At 43.2% G+C, this 19,240-nt stretch overlaps 1 protein-coding gene across 4 annotated transcripts in view; it reads right to left on the minus strand.

The window, feature by feature from the left end:
• KLHL6 (kelch like family member 6) overlaps nt 1-17,873 on the minus strand; it is a 73,479-nt gene extending 55,606 nt beyond the window's left edge. For 2 of the 4 annotated variants that reach the window (XM_043873620.1, XM_043873619.1), the window contains exons 1-2: nt 17,807-17,873; nt 2,415-2,525 (exon numbers count right to left, since the gene is read on the minus strand). The gene's annotated coding sequence lies outside the window, so the exon portion shown is untranslated. The other 2 variants (XM_043873617.1, XM_043873618.1) reach the window with 2 other exon arrangements.
• Nucleotides 17,874-19,240: the final 1,367 nt, after the last annotated feature.

Below are 19,240 nucleotides of genomic sequence, written 5' to 3' on the forward strand. Positions count from 1 at the left end.
ACAACCCAGTGGTGTTAATATGACTTACTTCATTTTACAGCTAAAGAAAGTGAAGCTCTGCTCAAGTGAGTGTCAGGACCCAGTTCTCAACTCTAAAGCACCCATTTCCTCCACCACAGCCAGGCTATCAGAGCTGTAATATCATGTTGACCCTGGCTTCTTGTATCCCAGGGAGAGAACTGCTGCACTTGCCTACTATAGCTACCCTAGTGCTCGGCACCTCACCAAAGCGGCTTCTGCTGTCTGCACCTGCACTCATTCCTCTTGTGGCAGTGGGCAGCAATGATCTGCAAGAGTCCAGTCCTTTCTCTTTTCTGGTCAATGGTGACTCCCTCTCCTGGAGTCCCAGTTCTGCCTCAGCTCTTCTTTTCTTCCATGGATACTTACTCCTAAAATCGGGGCCTTTGATATTCCCCCCAAACTAGTTCTTCATCCAGAGCTCTGTTAATCAAGGTGCTTTGGGCTTCTGGGATCCCTGGCAGATGAGTGGTTAGGATTCCATGCTTCCACTGCAGGTGGCACGGGTTCAGTCCTTGGTCAGGGAACTAAGATCTCACAGGCTGTGCCAAGGGCTTTAAAAAAAAAAAAAGATGCTTTTGGCTTCAAAGATAGAATATCCCATCAAAAGTGGTTCAAACAATAAGAGTCTCACATTATAAGAAGCTAGAAGTGTGGAGTCCCAGGCTGATCCAGAAGTTCAGTGATGTCATCAAGGTCAGAAGATTTTCCCATCTCTCACTCTATCTCCCTTGGAATGATAAAGGTATACTGACATGGTCACACAATAGCCGTCGCAGTATAAAACACCATGTTTTCACAGAACTCTGGTCCAAAATCAGGACAAAAAAGCACAGGTCTCTTCTCCTCCATCTCTCTCTTTTTATTAGAGAGAGAAGTATTTCCTGAAATCCCCGTGATACTTTTCCAGGCCACTTGGCCACCTCAGACCAAACACCAGGAAATATAAATTGAATACTATGATTGGTTTGCATCAAACACAATTCATCCACTGGCACTAGTCCATCTCCCCAAGATCAAGAAATAGCCATGTGCTAGCTGAACAAAGTTACAGCCTGTGTACAGGCTTTGTATACACAGAAGATGGGCTGTGTATACAACTAGTTCCCTGTGCCTGCCACAAGGACGCACACAAGCCAAACTCCTCCTGCAGGCCTTGGCCAGGAAGAGTTCAGAATTTCACCTCTATGACTCTAAACACCTCCTCTAGGGGAGCTGAGGACCACACATGACCCAGTGCCTTTCATGGCATTTTGTCCTCTACAACCTCTCAGGTTATAAACAACATTGGCCGTATTCAATTCCACCCAACCACTTCAAATACAACAAAATTAAAAATGTAACTCAATTTTTTGTTTCTGAAGCATTGTATCAAGGCCAAATCTTGTTCTTTAAACTTAAAGAAAAAATCTGTAACATTAATATATAGCCAGTGATTAGACATGAACAAACAATTTAATAAATTATTGTAAAGACAAATGTAAGTATAACCTGAGCATATGAGGCATCACCAGGAGAGTACCCCGTGTGCTTCTTCCTAGTCCTAATCACTTTCTGCCACCTACAATTAACCATGTTGACAGTTTCATACTTTCTATTATAGATTTACCAACTAAATAAGCATCCATAAATAATATAGTTTTTGTGTATAAAATTTTTAATGCATATAAGCATAATTATAGTTATGTACATTTTGGTGTGCCTTCTTTCATTCATCTTTCTCTTTTTTTAAGATTCAACCATATTTCTGCCTGTTTTTTATCTTAAGAAAACATGGAATTGTTCCTTCAGTCACATCCACGTGCATCTTCTACAACAAAGGTGATATTGTAGACATCATGTTCAAAAAGGAATTCCCCACAAATGTTCCCAGAGTGAAACTGGGAGAGTCTAGTGTTACCCAGCATGCTGTTGGCACTGCTGGAAACAAACAAGTTAAGGGCAGGCTCTGGACAAGAGAATTAATGTAAACACTGAGCAGGTTCAGCCCTCTGAGACCTGAGATGGCTTCCTGAAATGTGTGAAGGAAAGTAATCAGAAAAACAGACAGCCAAGAGAAAAGTACCTGGGCTGAACTGAAGCACCAGCCTTCTCCCCCTAGAGAAGCATTCTATGTAGGAAGCAGTGGAGAGGAGCCTGAGCTGCTGGAACCCATTCCCTACAAATTTGTGGTGTAATAGGTGTAAAAAAAATAAAATAAAAGACCTCTGTGTTGTGTTAGTCACACAGTGGTGTCTGTCTCTTTGCAACCCCATGGACTGTAGCCCACCAGGCTCTTCTGTCCATAGAACTCTCCAGGCAAGAAAACCAGAGTGTATTTTCATTTCCTACTCCAGAGGATCTTCCCAATCCAGGGATCGAACCTGGGTCTCCTGCATTGCAGGCAGATTCTTTACCTTCTGAGCCACCAGGAATGCTCCAAAGACCTCTGGGCTGTTGGTGGGGGGAGGATATTAAGGGCTCTGGTGGCAGGCCTCAGGTTTGAAATTCATGGAAGAATGTTAACCCTGGAAGACATCAGAGAATTAAGGCAAGACATTAGACCTGGAGGAACAGCAATACCAACAACTGGGCTCAGAGTACAGAATACTGTAGACGGGCATAAGGTCAGAGCAAGGTCAGTTGGTTATAGTTTATGGAAAGGATCTAAAAAAACACAGATCAAAGTCTCAGTTTCTGTATCTGTAAATTGTAGCTAATAACAGTATCCACCTTGATGTGTTGTAAAGAGGGGGAAATGAGTTAATATGTGAAGCCTTTCACACAATGCCTGGCATACAGTAAGCATTAGCTATTATTATTCAAGCATTTCTGTAGAAAAGAAAGTATGTGCATTTTATTCTAAATCTGGCTTCTGGCTCCAGACCAAAGAACTCCTTCAGTACAATGGTCTTTGTTAGTATCCACAGGCTGTTTATTATCCCCCTGTTATCTTGGATCATTTCCATATAGTCAGTGCAGAGGGGCCCATAGACCACCATCTCCCCTGGGGAAATAAACATTCCCATCACTCCACCCTGTGTGTCAGAAACATTATTCTCCCGAGAGTCACAATTTACAGAAGTATTTGGCCGCCTGGGAAATTCTTCCCAGAAGTAAACCAGATTAAAAAGGTGATTTGAAAAATACATTATTCCAAATGTATATAAAAACATATTATGTGTATTATACTTTTTAATATTTATTTATTCATCTGCGTCACCTGAAATTTTTCATTTCAGTGCATGAATTCTCTCTTTGTAGCACCACAGTAGTTGTGGCGTCCAGGCTTCATTGCTCTGTGGCATGTTGTCTCTTCATTCCCTGACCAGGATTGAACCCATGTCCCCTGCAGTGCAAGTCAGATTCTTAACCTATGGACTACCAGGGAAGTCTCTATTATATTTATAATATAAAAATGCAATTTTTTCAAAGAATGTGTTAAAATACATAATATATATTAATATATTCATTATAAACATTAATTTATTATAAATGACATTATTACTATGAAGAGAAACATTGTCATGTTCTTGGGTTAAGTATCCTGTGTGCTTTATCTTATCTTATTTTCTTTTTTTTTTTTTTTTATTTTCCATGCAGTATTTTATTTTATTTTTTTTCCTTTTAAATTAATTAATTAATTTATTTATTTATTTTTTCAGTGGGTTTTGTCATACATTGACATGAATCAGCAATAGATTTACACGTATTCCCCATCCCGATCCCCCCTCCCACCTCCCTCTCCACCCGATTCCTCTGGGTCTTCCCAGTGCACCAGGCCCGAGCACTTGTCTCATGCATCCAACCTGGGCTGGTGACCTGTTTCACCATAGATAATATACATGCTGTTCTTTCGCATCCCACCCTCACCTTTTCCCACAGAGTTCAAAAGTCTGTTCTGTACTTCTGTGTCTCTTTTTCTGTTTTGCATAAAGGGTTGTCGTTACCATCTTTCTAAATTCCATATATACGTGTTAGTATGCTGTAATGTTCTTTATCTTTCTGGCTTACTTCACTCTGTATAATGGGCTCCAGTTTTATCCATCTCATTAGAACTGGTTCAAATGAATTCTTTTTAACGGCTGAGTAATATTCCATGGTGTATATGTACCACAGCTTCCTTATCCATTCGTCTGCTGATGGGCATTTAGGTTGCTTCCATGTCCTGGCTATTATAAACAGTGCTGCGATGAACATTGGGGTGCACGTGTCTCTTTCAGATCTGGTTTCCTCGGTGTGTATGCCCAGAAGTGGGATTGCTGGGTCATATGGCAGTTCTCTTACCTTATTTTCTTATATCCTGAGAATTTAATAAAATAGGTTGTTTTCCTCTTTTTACAGTTGAGGAAACCAAGGCTTTAAACTGAAGTTGGATTCACCTGAAACTATCGACATTGTTAATCAGTTATAAGTGTCAAAGTGTTAGTCGCTCAGTAGTGTCGACTCTTTGTACTCCATGGACTGTAGCCCACCAGGCTCTTCTGTCCATGGAATTCTCCAGGCGAGGATACTGGAGTTGGTGAACATTCCCTTCTCCATACCCCAGTAGGAAGGAAAAAAAAATTGAAGTTGGGTGTTTTGTTCCAGGTCACACGGGCTGTACCAAGTAAGTCAGTTACAGCATCTGATTTGCCCATGCCCTATTCTAATGGAAAGTTTCCAGTTCACCTCTTCTATTGCCCAGTAAGTCATTTTTGGGATTGTTACTAACTAGAAGTGGATGCCCCCATCCAAAGACAGCGACGTGCATGTAGACATTAGTTCAAGGACACATGGAGCTGGCTCAAAAAGATCAGATGGGACAACTAGAGACTCTCTAATTTGAAAAAAGAAACAGAGTTTTCCGTGAGAACCAAAATAAGAGGCAAAAAGATGTATCAAGAGATGCCAAAGATTGAGTCAGAACCATGCCAAATTAAAGCTGTTTGGAAACCAAACTTCTGAAAAGCAAACACTGTAAGTAAGCAGGGGAGCTTCGAAAGTTAAAGTGGAGATCAGAGCTGATATAGAGAGAGTGGCTGAGACAGGTCACCCTGAGACTGGGTGGAGAGCCATGGACTCCTTTTGCCCAAATCCCAAGGCTGCTCTGAATCTGGATCGAGTTTCTAGCTCTAGTTGCAGCTCCACTTTGGATTTTAGAGAGATTTCTGCCTAGATTCCACTTTTACTGAAGTAACTTAATTGGAGACTCTTTTCATTGTATTCAAATGAGCCTAACTGGGACTGAAGCAGAGCAGTGCTGAGCAGCTCATCTCTCTGACTCCACATACCAACCACTGGGCTACCCTTCCTGTACAGACCAGAGATGTTGCCAGGTGCAGACATGGGCCTTGGAAAAAAGGTCAGAAGCCATACAGCAGCCAGTACTAATTCAGGTTTACTGTTTATACACAACCCTGAAGTCGACTTTCCAAATGAAAAGTCAAGGAGTAAATCGGAAACAGCAAAACGTCCAAAGAGTGGGATTTGTCAATAAAAAACAGCACCCAAATGTTTGCCTATAGCTAAGTGCAGGAGAAAAGCTATAAAATCATAGGTACAAGATGTTTCTATTTTTGCGAACATGAGAGCATATGAAAATAGATAAAAGACCAGAAGAAAACGTATTCATTCATTCATCAAATGTTTCACGAGTGTGTTCTAGGTGCTCAGGATACAAGGGTGAGCAAAAAGTGACACAGTTCCTACCCTCAAAGAGCTTCTGTTCTAGTGAGGAAGACCAACACATGCACTGTAATCATTCTAAGTATTTGAGGGAAATGCACTTGGAAAACTTTATCATTGGCAATGTGATCTCATCAGAGAAGTTAGCAAGGGCTTCTCTGATAACTAAGTTGTGATAGATAAATATGCAGTACCTGCATGAAGGTTTGTCCAGCCAGAGGCTACAGCATGGGCAGAGTCCAGTGAGGAGGGATACTTGCCCTTTGGAAATAGTTGTCTCTTGTGTGGATAACAAATTACTAGGAGCCAGTATGGATGAGCAGGAAGAAAAGGAGGCCAGTGTGAAATCTGTCACAGTGATCCAGGTGGCATAAGATGACAGCAGCATGGGCCGGGAGACAGGGCTGGGGACAGAAACAAGCTGATGAATGGGAAGCATCCAGGAAAGTCAAAATCAATAGGAATTGATGATAGATTGGATATGGAAGGTAAAGGAAAGGGAATTTTCAAGAATGGCTTAGGTTTCTAGTGTGAATAGCTGGATGAATGGAGTTACCAACACTCTGATATGGGGAACACTAGAAAAGGAACAGGTTTGGGGGAGAAGATATGAGTTTAGTTTCTAGTTTTGCAAAATGAAAAGAGTGCTAGAGGGACTTTGTTAGTGATCCAATGGCTAAGACTTCATGCTGTTAAAGCATGGGGACTCATGCTGTTAAAGCATGGTCAGGGAACTAGATCCTGCATGCTGCAACTAAGACCTGGCACAGCCAAATAAATACATATCTTTTTTTTAGGCAAAAAAAAAAAAAAAAAAAGAGTGCTGCTGATGTGTTGCACAACTATGTGAATAGACGTAAAATTATTGAACTCTGCATTCTCAAATGGTTAACGTGGTTAAAAAGAGCAACAACAACCAAAAGAAAGAAGTTTTCTTGCTAGTTTTAACATATTGGGGATATTGGGCCCAGGATATTCCAGAATTCTGAAAGTATTAACATCAAATGCCACGTTTCAAAATCTTCTTAGATGAAACAGTACTGAATATGCACTTGGGTTCGAAATACAAAATTAATCAAAGTTGAGTCCCTTGAGTTGAGATATTTAAAACAACTAAGACAATTTTCAATTTACGTGTAAATGCATCTAGCACAAAAGTGATATTAAAGATTTGATTACATTGTTCCCCCCTCCCAAAATAGCTATAAAGAACACTGTAAGGAAAATTTGAATGTGAGCTGTGCCCAGTGACATTACAGCAAGGTTAAATTTCTTACATGTGATCAGGGTATTGTGGTTATGTAGGAAAATGTTTGTTCCCAGGAGATAATGCTCTTTTACAGGTGAAGCATCATAATACCTGCCACTTAGTTTCAAATAGTTCAACAAAATAAAATGTTTCATATAAAGATAAAGCAAAGAGTGTGGGGGAGCTCATTATACTATTCTTTTATGTTTTAAATTCAAAATGTTTGGAGGAGGGTATAGGGAGCACACAATCTCCAGCTTAGATGGACAAGGAGGTTTGAAAGGTGCAGCCAAGAACAGGCTCAGAATCACTCTGAAGGATCAGAGTGGTAAGAACATGACTTTCCTGGTAAGAACACTGCTTTCCTTATGCCTGAGTTAAGATGCTGCGCCTTGTTCTACTGACACTGTTAATTCAGGGTGGGGATGCTACTGCCAGAACTTCCCCAAGGACTCAATCTTACAACCATCTCCCAACTGAGTAAATAAATCCAGCAGAGAAGGTGACCTCTGGATGGACCATTAGAATTAAAAAGTGTGAACCTGAATGGCTGAGGATAACTCCACAGCACAGGGTGGGGTGGGGGAGTTGGGGGACGGGGACTTCCAATCAATCTCATTTTGAAACATCCAGGTGGCCTTCTCACGCTTAAAACACTTCATCTAGCGTGGAAAAATGTGACCAAGTCTGTGTGACATTTCACGCTACAGAATTTCAATACATCTTTAGATGAAAGATGGAAAACATTGGGTTCATGAAGTCCACTCTCTATATCTCCATTTCAAGGGACGCTTTCATGTAGTCCATGGATATATCATCCACATTATCCAGAGATTCTCAGATTAGCCTAAATTCTTTTAAACCTGACATACTGGAAACCTAATGCCATAAATATGATTCAGTAGCTCTGATCTTTTGTGATTCTTAAAAAATACGTAGAAACATTTTAATACATACCAAAGGCATTCAGGAAGGCCCTTTAGATGATCTCCAGTCTGGGTTAACAACACTGCTGCTCAGGATTGTGGATATAATAAGATGTGGATGTGAGAAGATAAAATATTATTGAAAGGTACTGTGTATAACCAATAGTTTATCCATAACATAATCATCTTATTAACCCTTCTAGGTACAAATACAGCAGGAGATATTGAAGGGAACAGTACAGAAAAGTGAAAGTCCCTGCTCACTTCTGAATCTCACGCTGCCTCTGCAAATAGCCTCCTTCAGTATGAGGTGTGGAAAGGTGTATACTAACTTAAACTGGGGACTGGAGAACTTAGCCATCACTTTCTCAGAGAAATAACAGAATTTGAGGGCTTATACCTGGAGAAAGGATCCTAGTGTGGAGAGCATCAGGAGATCTACCCAAGGAGCTTAGGGGTCCCGTAGAACCCCATCTTAATTGTCTAGGGTTTCTGCTTGAACAGGAGACCAGAAGACCACTGGAAAGGACCAAACCGAAGTCAGAAAGACCTGAATTTTAATTCCAGTTATTGCATTTCTCAGTGTGGCAGTGACAATTTGCTTAGCTTTGCAGAGCCTCAGCTTCACCTATAAAATGGGTTACCTATCTTATAGCATTGTTGTGGCTATCAAATGAGAGAGAATTTTGTAACGTCCTTAGCACTGAACCTGACATACGTTAGTGTTAAATAAGTAACAACTATTATTAAATAAGGAAAGTTTCAAACCCTAAGCATAGAAGAGCAGAGACATAAATTCCCTCCAGACATGAGAACCATTCGGCCACTGCCTGACTGACTGATATGTAAATTATGTCTAGCGCTCTCAAAATAATCCACCTTAACGGAAAGTCGTTTCTTTGTCTGAAGTCGACAAAGTACATTTCTCTGCACATTTAGGCTGCCCCTTTCCCTGGAGGCTCTGTCCTGGGTCATTGACAGATCCAAGATGACACTGAGGATGGGGAGCTGAAATCGGCCCTTTTCCAGAATTAAGTTCAAGTTTAATCAATATTATTAAATGTCAAGTATGAACCAGCCACAGTAATGGACACTAGGGGATACAGAAAGGACTAAATATCCCCCAACTCTACCTCAAGGAGCTCCTAGTCTAAGGAGACCAACATGAGAACAGAAAATCTCTAAGGAGTGTGCGAAACATGCAGGTTACTGTGAGAAAATCAGACATTCGAAATTACATGAAGCCTTTTAGATCCAATCTTTATATATCTTCAACATTTTATTCTGTTCCTCTATTTAGTGCTTTTCCTTAGCAACTAAACTCTCAGCAAATGGGCTTAAGTCAATGTATATTCAAATGAGAAAACAAAGTCCACCGCACTGTTTGCTTCAGAAGTTGCCATCTTTGTCTCTGAGTGCTGAGGGCTGAGCTGCTCAGCCATGTCCGACTCTGCAATTGTATTAATGAGTTCTATGATTCTTGTCTCTGGCACTGGAGGAGAGGTACCTAGTACAGTCTGAGGTACTCTATTAGAGGTACCTAACACTACTGCTGCTACTGCTACTGCTACTCGAAGGCAATGGCACCCCACTCCAGTGCTCTTGCCTGGAAAATCCCATGGACGGAGGAGCCTGGTAGGCTGCAGTCCATGGGGTCGAGAAGAGTCAGACATGACTGAGCTACTTCATTTTCACTTTTCACTTTTATGCATTGGAGAAGGAAATGGCAACCCACTCCAGTGTTCTTGCCTGGAGAATCCCAGGGATGGGGTCGCACAGAGTCGGACACGGCTGAAGTGACTTAGCAGTAGCAATACAGGGTTATGCCAGGAAGGATCTTTCTGTCATACTCTCTGTGAGAGTCTCATTGGGGATTAGAGGTTTCAACATATGAATTTTGTGAGGATGCAATTCTGTCCATAGTGTTCCAACCCTGCCCACCCCACCCCCCAAAATCCATGTCCTTATTGCATGAAAAATACATTCTTTCCATCCCAACAGCTCCCAAAGCCTTAACTCATTCTAGCATCAATTTTAAAGTCTAAAGTCCAAACTCTAAATATCAAAATCAGATGTAGGTAAGACTAGAGGTAGGACTCGTCCTGAGGCAAAACAGCTCTCCAACTGTGAACCTGTAAAACCAGGCAAGTTAAGTGCTTCCAAATACAATGGTGAGACAGGCTTTTCCATTCCAAAAAGGAGAAATAAGAAAGAAGGAAGGGGTGATACATCCCCCCAGACATCACAACCCAACAAGGCAAATTATATTAGATCATAAGTCTCGAGAATAACTCTTTGGTTTGATGCACCGCCTTCCAGACCCACTGGGACAGCAGCCCCACCTCCCCAGCTAGGCAGCCAGGGTCATGCCCACAAGGCTTTTGTCATTTTAACAGAAAGAATTTAATACAGGGAATGTTTAACTAGATAATAAAGAATTGCTAACTAAAGGCAAAAAGAGATTACTAAGCTCTCAGAGAGGAAGTAATGGCAGAAAGCAGTTCCTAGGCTGGGAGAACCAAGGGAAGAGGTTGGAATTATTCAAATTTAGGAAGATCCCCTGGAGGAGGAACTGGCAGCCCACTTCAGTATTCTTGCCTGGAGAATTCCTAGGACAGAGGAGCCTGGTGGGCTATAGTCCATGGGGTCACAAAGAGTCGGACATGACTTGAGCGACCAACACTAGATGACTAGGGATTTGGAGGTGAGTCCCAGTGGACCGGGACCCAGACTTCGGAGGAAGCAGGGCCAGCCAACAGTGCTGGTATCTCTTCAGGGACACCATGTTGGCTTTGCAAGTTGGCAAAGCTTCAAACTGGACTGAACTGTATGTTACTTGCTAGGCTTGCCATAGCAAAGCACCACAAACTGGGTAACTTAACAGAAATGTATTGTCTCACATTCTGGAGGCTAAAAGTCCAAAATCAAGGTGTTGACTGGGGCTCCTTCTGAAAGCTCTGTGAAGGAAGGGTCTGTTTAAGACCTCTGTCCTTGGCTTATAGATGGTCTTCTTGTGTCTCTTCACATTGTTTTCCCTTTATGTATATTTTTGTGTCCAAATTTCCTCTTCTTATAAGCACATCAGTCATATTGAATTAAAAAGCCCACCCTCATGTTAACCTGAATACCTCTGTAAAGACCCCATCTCCAAATAGGGTCATATTCTGAGGTTCTCGGGGCAAGGACTACAGCATATGAGTTTGGGGGAGCACATCTCAACCTGTAACAAACTATTTCTGGAATGAACTACCTCTGCCAGAGTGAAGGAGCAGCATTGCTGGATGCTGACGACAGGAACAGGATGCCAGCCAGAAATAAACCAGAAGCAAAGAGGAAAATGTCTCTTCTTCCTCATCTAGCCCTGCAGTCTCCCCAACATCCCTCATGGACAGAGCCTAAGAGGAAGCAGCTGGCCAAGAAAAAATGTGGCTTGTACAGTCCCAGCCCCAGTATCACAAAGCAGAATATAGAAGAGTGGGTTTGAAAGCTGAGAGATCATAGTTTAAAGACTGACAAAGTGCAGAATAGTTGCTACTTATTAATCACTAGCATCAGATCTTGTATTTTCATTTTCCACACATTTTATAATATAAAAGGAAGAATTGCAATAAAATATTTAATTGAACAAACATACTGGCTATGCTGCTAAAACTGTACTGACAGCTGATGGGCTGGAACATCTCCGTGCCTTAGCTCACATTCTTTTGTGCACTAATATACAGCGCTGTACTGGTGGCCTTCAGAACTGAGCTACAGAAGGCCAGTGTGTAATACGTGTGGTGTGTGAGAAAATGAAAAAAATGGAAGTCAAGTTGTTAGCAAGTGTTGTTTCCGTTTTGTAGTTCAGGCTGTGAGAGTTCAGAAGGAGAGGTCATTTGCCCAAGGTCACACAGCTAGTAAGAGACAGAACATGGATTTGAACTGGGACCTGATTGTCTGTGTCTCATCTGCCAAATGAAATTAATAGTACTTACTCCATAGAACTGTTCTAAGGATTAAACTAATATGTATACTGTGCTTGAGACACAGCCTGGGATGTCACAAGAGTTCAACAAATATTGCCTGAGTCTGGGGCTTTTTTTAACCATCCCAGGTTGTCCCATTACACACACTCATCAAAACTTTATGGCATTTGGAGGACAGAACTGCAATGAATAGAGACAGAGTTGGGAACAAAATTCCTTTAAGTTTTTTAAAATCATAATATATTTTTCTATCCAATCTCTCCACCCGCAATCATCCCTTTTGGACCCCCAGGATCTAGACACAAGCATTGACTGAGCACTGGCCACGTGGTAATCACTGGAGATATAACACTGAGACAGAGAGAGTCCCGCCTTCAATGACAAGCAATGAGAACACAAAAAAAGGCCATGGCGGATCTTTCACGTCTGGGTTTCCCTGACACAGGTGTGGGAGCCTGTATTAGGGAAACCGGATGAGGACCTGAGGAAGAGAAAACTTCCATGGAGGAAGTCATGTTTGAGGTGAAATCTGAAAGACAAGTAGGAGATTGTAAGCATTTCAAACATAGGCAAGAACTTGAGAAAAAGCCTCAAGGCAAGAGGGAGCAAGGAGTCTTTGAAGAACTGAAGGAGGGTGACTGTGGTGTAGAAGTTAAGGTGACAACAGGCAAAGCTGGAGAGATTCCCCAGGGCCTGTTCCTGCAGGGCTCTGTGAGCCACAAGACCCTGGACATTATCTGGGTGATAGTATAGGACCACGGAAGGGTTTTAAGCAAGTGAGGGACAGTAAGACATGGACTTTAAGAAGATCAGCTCTCAGAACTTGCCTGGTGGTCCAGTGGTTAAGAATCCACCTTGTAATTCAGGGAATGCAGGTTTGCTCCCTGGTCAGAGAACTAAGATCTCACACGCTGTGGAGCAACGAAGCCCCTGTACTCAGCCACTGAGCCCGTGTGCCGCAACTAGAGAATCTGTGTGCACAAACGATCCCACGTGATGCAGCAACTAAGATCCAGTGCAACCAAGTAAATAAATAACTGTTTTTTAAAAAGAAAGAAGATCAGCTCTGGATGTGGTAGGGGGGACGTTTGGGAGTGAGGTAAGAGAGGAGGTGGGGAAATCAGAAAAGCTGCTGCTGCTGCTGCTGCTGCTAAATCACTTCAGTCGTGTCCGACTCTGTGCGACCCCGTAGACGGCAGCCCACCAGGCTCCCCCGTCCCTGGGATTCCTCAGGCAAGAACACTGGAGTGGGTTGCCATTTCCTTTTCCAGTGCATGAAAGTGAAGTCGCTCAGTCGTGTCTGACTCTTAGCGACCTCATGGACTGCAGCCTACCAGGCTCCTCTGTCCATGGGATTTTCCAAGCAAGAGTACTGGAGTGGGGTGCCATTGCCTTCTCCGAGAAAAGCTGCTACCTGTCAGCAAAAGCCAGGTGAGAGCTGATGAAGGTCTGAGATAAAGAAATGTCATGGGGATGGAGAAAAGTAGATGGACTCAAGTAATATATGAAAGGTAGAGCCCACAGCATTTGAAAGCTGATTAGAAATAAGGAATGAGGGGCAAGGAGAAGAAACGGGAGAAATAAAGGAAAATATGAAAGCTTCTACTTGGAGCAACTGGATTGATGGTGATACCCTTTGCCAGGATAGGGGCACACGAGGCAAAGCAGGCTTAAGGCAGAAGAAGATGGGTTTAGGTTTAGGGCTGAGTTTGAATTGTGCAAGTCATCCCGATGGAGATGATTTCTTTTTTTTTTTTTTTTGAGATGATTTCTAAGTAGCTGGATTCTTTGTAAACCATCATGTCTTATTTTCCCACTTCAACTAGTGACCACAGTCCCACCTCTCCAAGCAGCCGAGCTCTCTATGAATCAACCAATAAGTGCCTTGAGTACCACCTGCTATAAATGAGAGTATTATTAGCCTCTCATTTTAATAACTGATAAATTTAAATTTGCTCCCCTCCAAAATTCATCCTTAGTGAGAACAGGATGTGGGTGTATGCAACACATAATTACATATGTACTGTGAACTCTATTTAAAATGAGACCATTGTTACTCAACTGTTAGATACTTTCTAAACCCAAACCTATTTTTTGCTCTTTATGTTGCTACCATCAGCTAGAAAAGAGGGTCCCATTTTTTTTTTTTTGTAATGTTGACCTGTTATTCATCTCAAAATTAAACACTAAGAAATGGAACACAAGTTATTTGAATTTTTATTCTGGAAAGGAAAATTCTAAGCTTCACAACATCAAATCAGAAGTCTTAATCTGAGAATACGGCCAACTTAGAATCAGAAAACGTTATGGCTAGATCATTTAAATGAGTGGGTATTATTTTTAACTCAGAAATCCCTATGTACAAGGCTCTGTTCAACAAATTTTGGCATCTTTTGGGAGGAAAACATCTAAGTATAATTCTGGTCTCCTCTACAGTGGGTCAAGCAGCAACTGCAGAAGAATCAGTGTTGGCCCCAGGCAGAACCTCTAGTGGGACTACACCTCTGAAGACTGAGTGAATAGGAAAGCCACAGCCCACTCAATTCAAAGGAACCGTGTATGTTGAGAGAGATTCAAAGAAGCCATTTCCTCCAGGAGGCCGTCCCTCATTCCATTCAAGCTGGGTAAGATGGGCCTCTTGTTTGTTCACATTGAACCCTGGGCGTTTCTGCCCTGGCATTAGACACCCATTACTGGAAACATCTGTTCTAGTGTCCATTCCTCTGCTACACCAGTGTGCAGTGTGAGGGTGGAAACTCTGCCTTGGACATGTGCATCTCCCTAGCATTGGGCACAGTAGATACTCAATTGTTGTTCAGTCACTAAGTCGTGTCTGACTCTTTGCGATCCCCTGGACCGCAGCACATACTCAATAAAATCTGATAAAATACTGAATGCCCTAGTCACACATTTCTCAGACAATTCTAACATCAATAAAGATACTTTGATGCTCAGAGCTAAATACTTAAAAACATGTAATTTTCTAAAATCTTACTCTTAGCTCTACTGTTGTAGAAACAAACTCATTCAGAAGGACAATGCAGATAGTGAAGTTTATTACACCGGCAGGCCCAAGGCAGAATCTCCTCTTAGCCAAGGACCCCGACCAGTTTTTGTGAAAACCTTATATACCCTAAGTGTACGTGCTCGACACCCCCCCTCCCCAAATTCTCTGAAACTAGTCTGAACAAAGGAAAAGAAAGATACAATCAAAGTTAACCTGTGATTTGTATGCCTTAAACCTGTGGTTCGTATGCCTTAAGCCTAGGTAGTTAACAGTGGATAATTATCAATAGGCCTGTGGTCATACCCCAATAAGCATAATAGAATTTATGATTCTATTTGGTTACACAGATAATTAGGTATTCTTTTAGGTTGGAGAGTCTAGGTAGGAGCCCTGGGCTCTTCCATCTGTGGGCCGAGGGGCGGGGGGGGGGGGGGGGGGTCGGGGGGGGGGGGGTCCTGGTTTTCCAGTTGGTATGTCGTTTCCATAGATACTGGGCATATAGCTCAAAGTCCACAGTCCAGCCCGAGATGGAATCCTGCTTTCAAGATGGAGCCTGTTCTGTCTGTTTCTTCCTTCACTACTACTAATGCAAACCCAGCTCCCTGAAAATTCCTTTTAAAGAAAGGATTAAGATGTGCTCCAAATAAATGTGGATTTCACTTGATCAGCCACTATGTGAAGTTTATCTTTTCTCCTCTGCTCTGATCTACTTCCATGGGGCACCATTTATGCATCCTTCAATTCAGATGTATTTATTGATTACATACTCTATGGCAAGCATTGTACTAAAAGCAGGACGTGCAGCACTGACCATGAAAGAACCAGGCCCAGCCCCTCATGGAGCTTACAGCCAGGTATCCACTGGCACCTATTCACCTACAAAACTCCAAAGACCCTGAGACTGCCACGTGGACATAATACATTTTTATCTTTAAGCTCTTGAAAATGTAATGCATTGAAAAAGCAAGCTCATGCTAATTCAGGGATATCTAGTAGTCTGCCATTCAGAGTTAAATAACAAGTCTGCTAAATATTTTTAAGTTTCCCAAGCCAACTGGGAACCGACCAATACACAAGAATTCATATCGAGGCACATCCAAGTTCCCCCTGGCCTCCCTCAATGCAGGCACCTGCACGGGAATATCCGTCCTGAAAAGCCAAAGGGAGACAGCGATGCCCACATCGTGCAGCATCATTTGCTAAGGTCTTTCAATCGCCTGCTTACAGGCCTCCCCTCTGTGAATTCAGGAAAAGGCGCCCCCTCTCGGCAGGCACATTAGAAAAAGGCGTCCCTTCCTCCCCAGCCGACCGGGTGCATGGCGGCGGCGGGAGTGGAGCTCAGCCAGGATTTCAATCCCAGCATGCCCTTCAGCAGAGTTCCACGCTGAAGTTCTGCTACCAACTCGCTTGTCCGTGCACTGGTGCAAAATGCATTAGCGCGTTTACATCACGTCTGTTTAATGTTCATAACCAAGAAAACCAGTTTTTCTGGGAAATTACTGAACTATGTGGAACGCCTTTCCTAAAATCGCAGCAGCAGTCATAGAAACTTTAAGCACAATTCAAACGCATCAAACTTCTTCTAAGATCACTACTCATTTCTGCTAAATAACTCTCTAACTCTTCAAAGTCTATGACTTCATTGAGCTGTGAGCAATTCAGAAATGGAAAATGAGCAGAGAGTCTCCAGTTGTGTGGTTTGGGATAAAGCCCAGCACCTCCCTGGACAAATAGCAAGGTCAGTGTTCCCACAACTCGCCAGTCGCTTCACTGAGGAAGTGCCGGCTTGGTAGCCTTTGAGCCTCTCAGAACTTGAATTCCCAGCAAATCATTTTGTGTGATTGACCCAGAACCAGCCCCTTCACTTGTGACTCTGAGAAGCAATTGTGAAAATGAGACTGCGGTGGGGAGATGTTACAGGGCTGCCCTACACCAGCTGACGTGCGTGTGGACGGCCTGTTCTCAAAGGTCCCTCAGATGCCCGGCACCGGGCATATCTCATGACCACTTCCAGCCCAGACATCCTGGCCTTGTCTGTGCGTCTCCCTCCTTCTCCTCTCCCCACCTGCTAGTCACCACCACCACCCCGGGTCCAAATTGTCCTCTTGATTTGAGATGAGCCATTCATTACTCCCTTCCCAAGTCACCCCAGGCCCATCTTCAAGCAAACACTTCTAAGGGCTCTGCTGAACAAATAGGTTGTATTACTGTTTCAACAGAGGCCTTGACTTTATAAGGTTTTTTTCTTTAATAAAATTCACCATCCTTGAAGACAGCTGTGGTTTCAAAGAACCATCTTCTCTTTTGTTTTTCTGACAAATGGTACAGTGGAAATCAGCTGCTTGAACCTCCTTCTTCAGCTTGATTGAACAGTGGAAACCTTTTTTCTCTCCCAGACCACACTGGTGTCTGGTCTATGGTCAGTGCATTCAACTTTTCCAAGCTTAGACTAAAGCCCCCAAATTACAAATCGGCAGGTGGTTTATCCCTACTGGTTTAGCGTGCTAGCTATCTAGGTTTACAGACTGAAAGAGTTTAGTTTAAAACCTTGGTCGAGTCAGGGTCCGAGATCTGGCCCCCTAGCGTGGCCACTCAGTGGCTCCTGCCCACCTGGACATTTGATGGACTGCACAAGGCAAAGGACTAGCCTTGTTTGCCCTTGTGGCTTCTCTAGGTGACGGTCATTTTGCTGTTTCCTCTGATCCTTCTCGGCCATCCCTGCTCACACATCAAAAGCAGAGAGCGGGCAGATTCCAGACTCAGCCTTCCATTCATGCACCCTGTACAACTACCTGAAGGCCTACCTGAAGGGATGGGAGACTTCTTCCTAAACTTGCTGTTCATATCCTTCCTTTTGCACCAGTCTCCTCGATCCATTTTCAAACTTTATTCCATTCTGATGAAGCTGCTTGTTTGGGGGATGGTTTTGATTCTCCACCCTGGCCACATGACCTCAGACTGCTTCAAGCAAACAGCTCTGCCCTCTCTGACCCACCTGGGATCCTCGAGCCCTGGCCCCCTTCTTGGAAGAACATTCTCCTGTCCTGAGAACGGCGTTGGACCAGCAGGAACCCACAGTCCCAGGCCCAAGAGCACTTGCTTCTCCCCGGTTCCCTTGTCCCACCCCCTAGAAGCCCCCAGCAACACCTCACACCAAGTCTGCTGACAGAGCCCTGATAAAAGGCCTCAGCCCCGTAGGCTGAGTGATGACAGCTACAGCGGCATGCACAGTCCTGGGGCCACTCCTTGCCCAATGCCTTTGCTGGGGCATTTTTCTAGCAAATGAGTGCAGCTGCTTAATTTCTCCCTGCAATCTGTGCTTCCGTGACTGTGAGTCTCCGGAGAGGCAGAATGAGTAGTGTTTTGGTTCTCTGCCTGACGAAAGTGATCCACATCCAAGGACACATTCCTTATGTGATATGTACTGTGTCTCTAACTCTCTCTGGCAATGGTAAGCTCAGATAGCAGAAAACGCCACTGCTCATGGCAAGGATTATGAAAAAGATACTCTGCAACTCAAAGAGTTCATGCTATCAGGGAAAACACTCCCACAAAGACATGCAGAAGTTTTCTTCGAGCCCTTTGGATCCCTGCAAGCATGAAGCCAGCTAGAAGTCAGACCCAATTTCAGGCAGCACCAGGAAATGAGGCAGCAGCTGTTACAAGGTAATTAAGTTAGGCAAAAGGCAGAGGGGCCAGGAAGCTGGTGTGAGGTCAGGCAGGGTCAGAAAGGACATGGATCTGCTCAGGCCTGTAAAATGCCCATTAGCTGCAGACATACAGGAATGGTCCCTGTAAGCACTGTCAACAGTGAGAAGACTAATGCAAGTATCTAACAAGTCTTTGTAGGACCCCAACACCAGATCCATTCTCTCTTCTACTGCAGGCTGCTTTGAGGAGGCTGAAGAATCCCTGTGTCCTGTTTTCGGATGATTTTACTAACAGGAAACTCTTTTTTCCCTAGTTGGTGGCATATTGAATAGATGAATGGACAGATGAATGAACGAATAGGAGAGTGAGAAGTAGGAACAGGTGAATTTTGTAGTTAGAACCAGTATCAAGGATTGAATTTAAGGCCAGGATTTATCACACACACCCCAAACCAATATCTCTGAGGACCACATTAACCACTGAGTTTCCAAAGAGGCTGGGGGTGTGATTTTCATGGACTGGCACTTAACAGCAATGATAATGTGATCACTTGTCAGAGAGCTGCTGCTATGTACCAAACTCTGTGTCACATGCTGTATTAGATAGGACTCTCCCATGTTCTGTGCAGCCACTTTGACAAGAGTGTTATTTCAGGAAGTGGATGTGAAAGCTGTTCTGTAACGCATTTGAAGAAGTGTTTAAAAACACACATAATAAAGATGTTCATAAGAGTTGAACATGCAGGATACTTTGAGAAGAGTTATTTCAAGGAATGAGC

The sequence above is a fragment of the Cervus elaphus genome, chromosome 19, assembly GCF_910594005.1.
Source record: "Cervus elaphus chromosome 19, mCerEla1.1, whole genome shotgun sequence".
NCBI classification, from domain to species: Eukaryota; Metazoa; Chordata; class Mammalia; order Artiodactyla; family Cervidae; genus Cervus; species Cervus elaphus.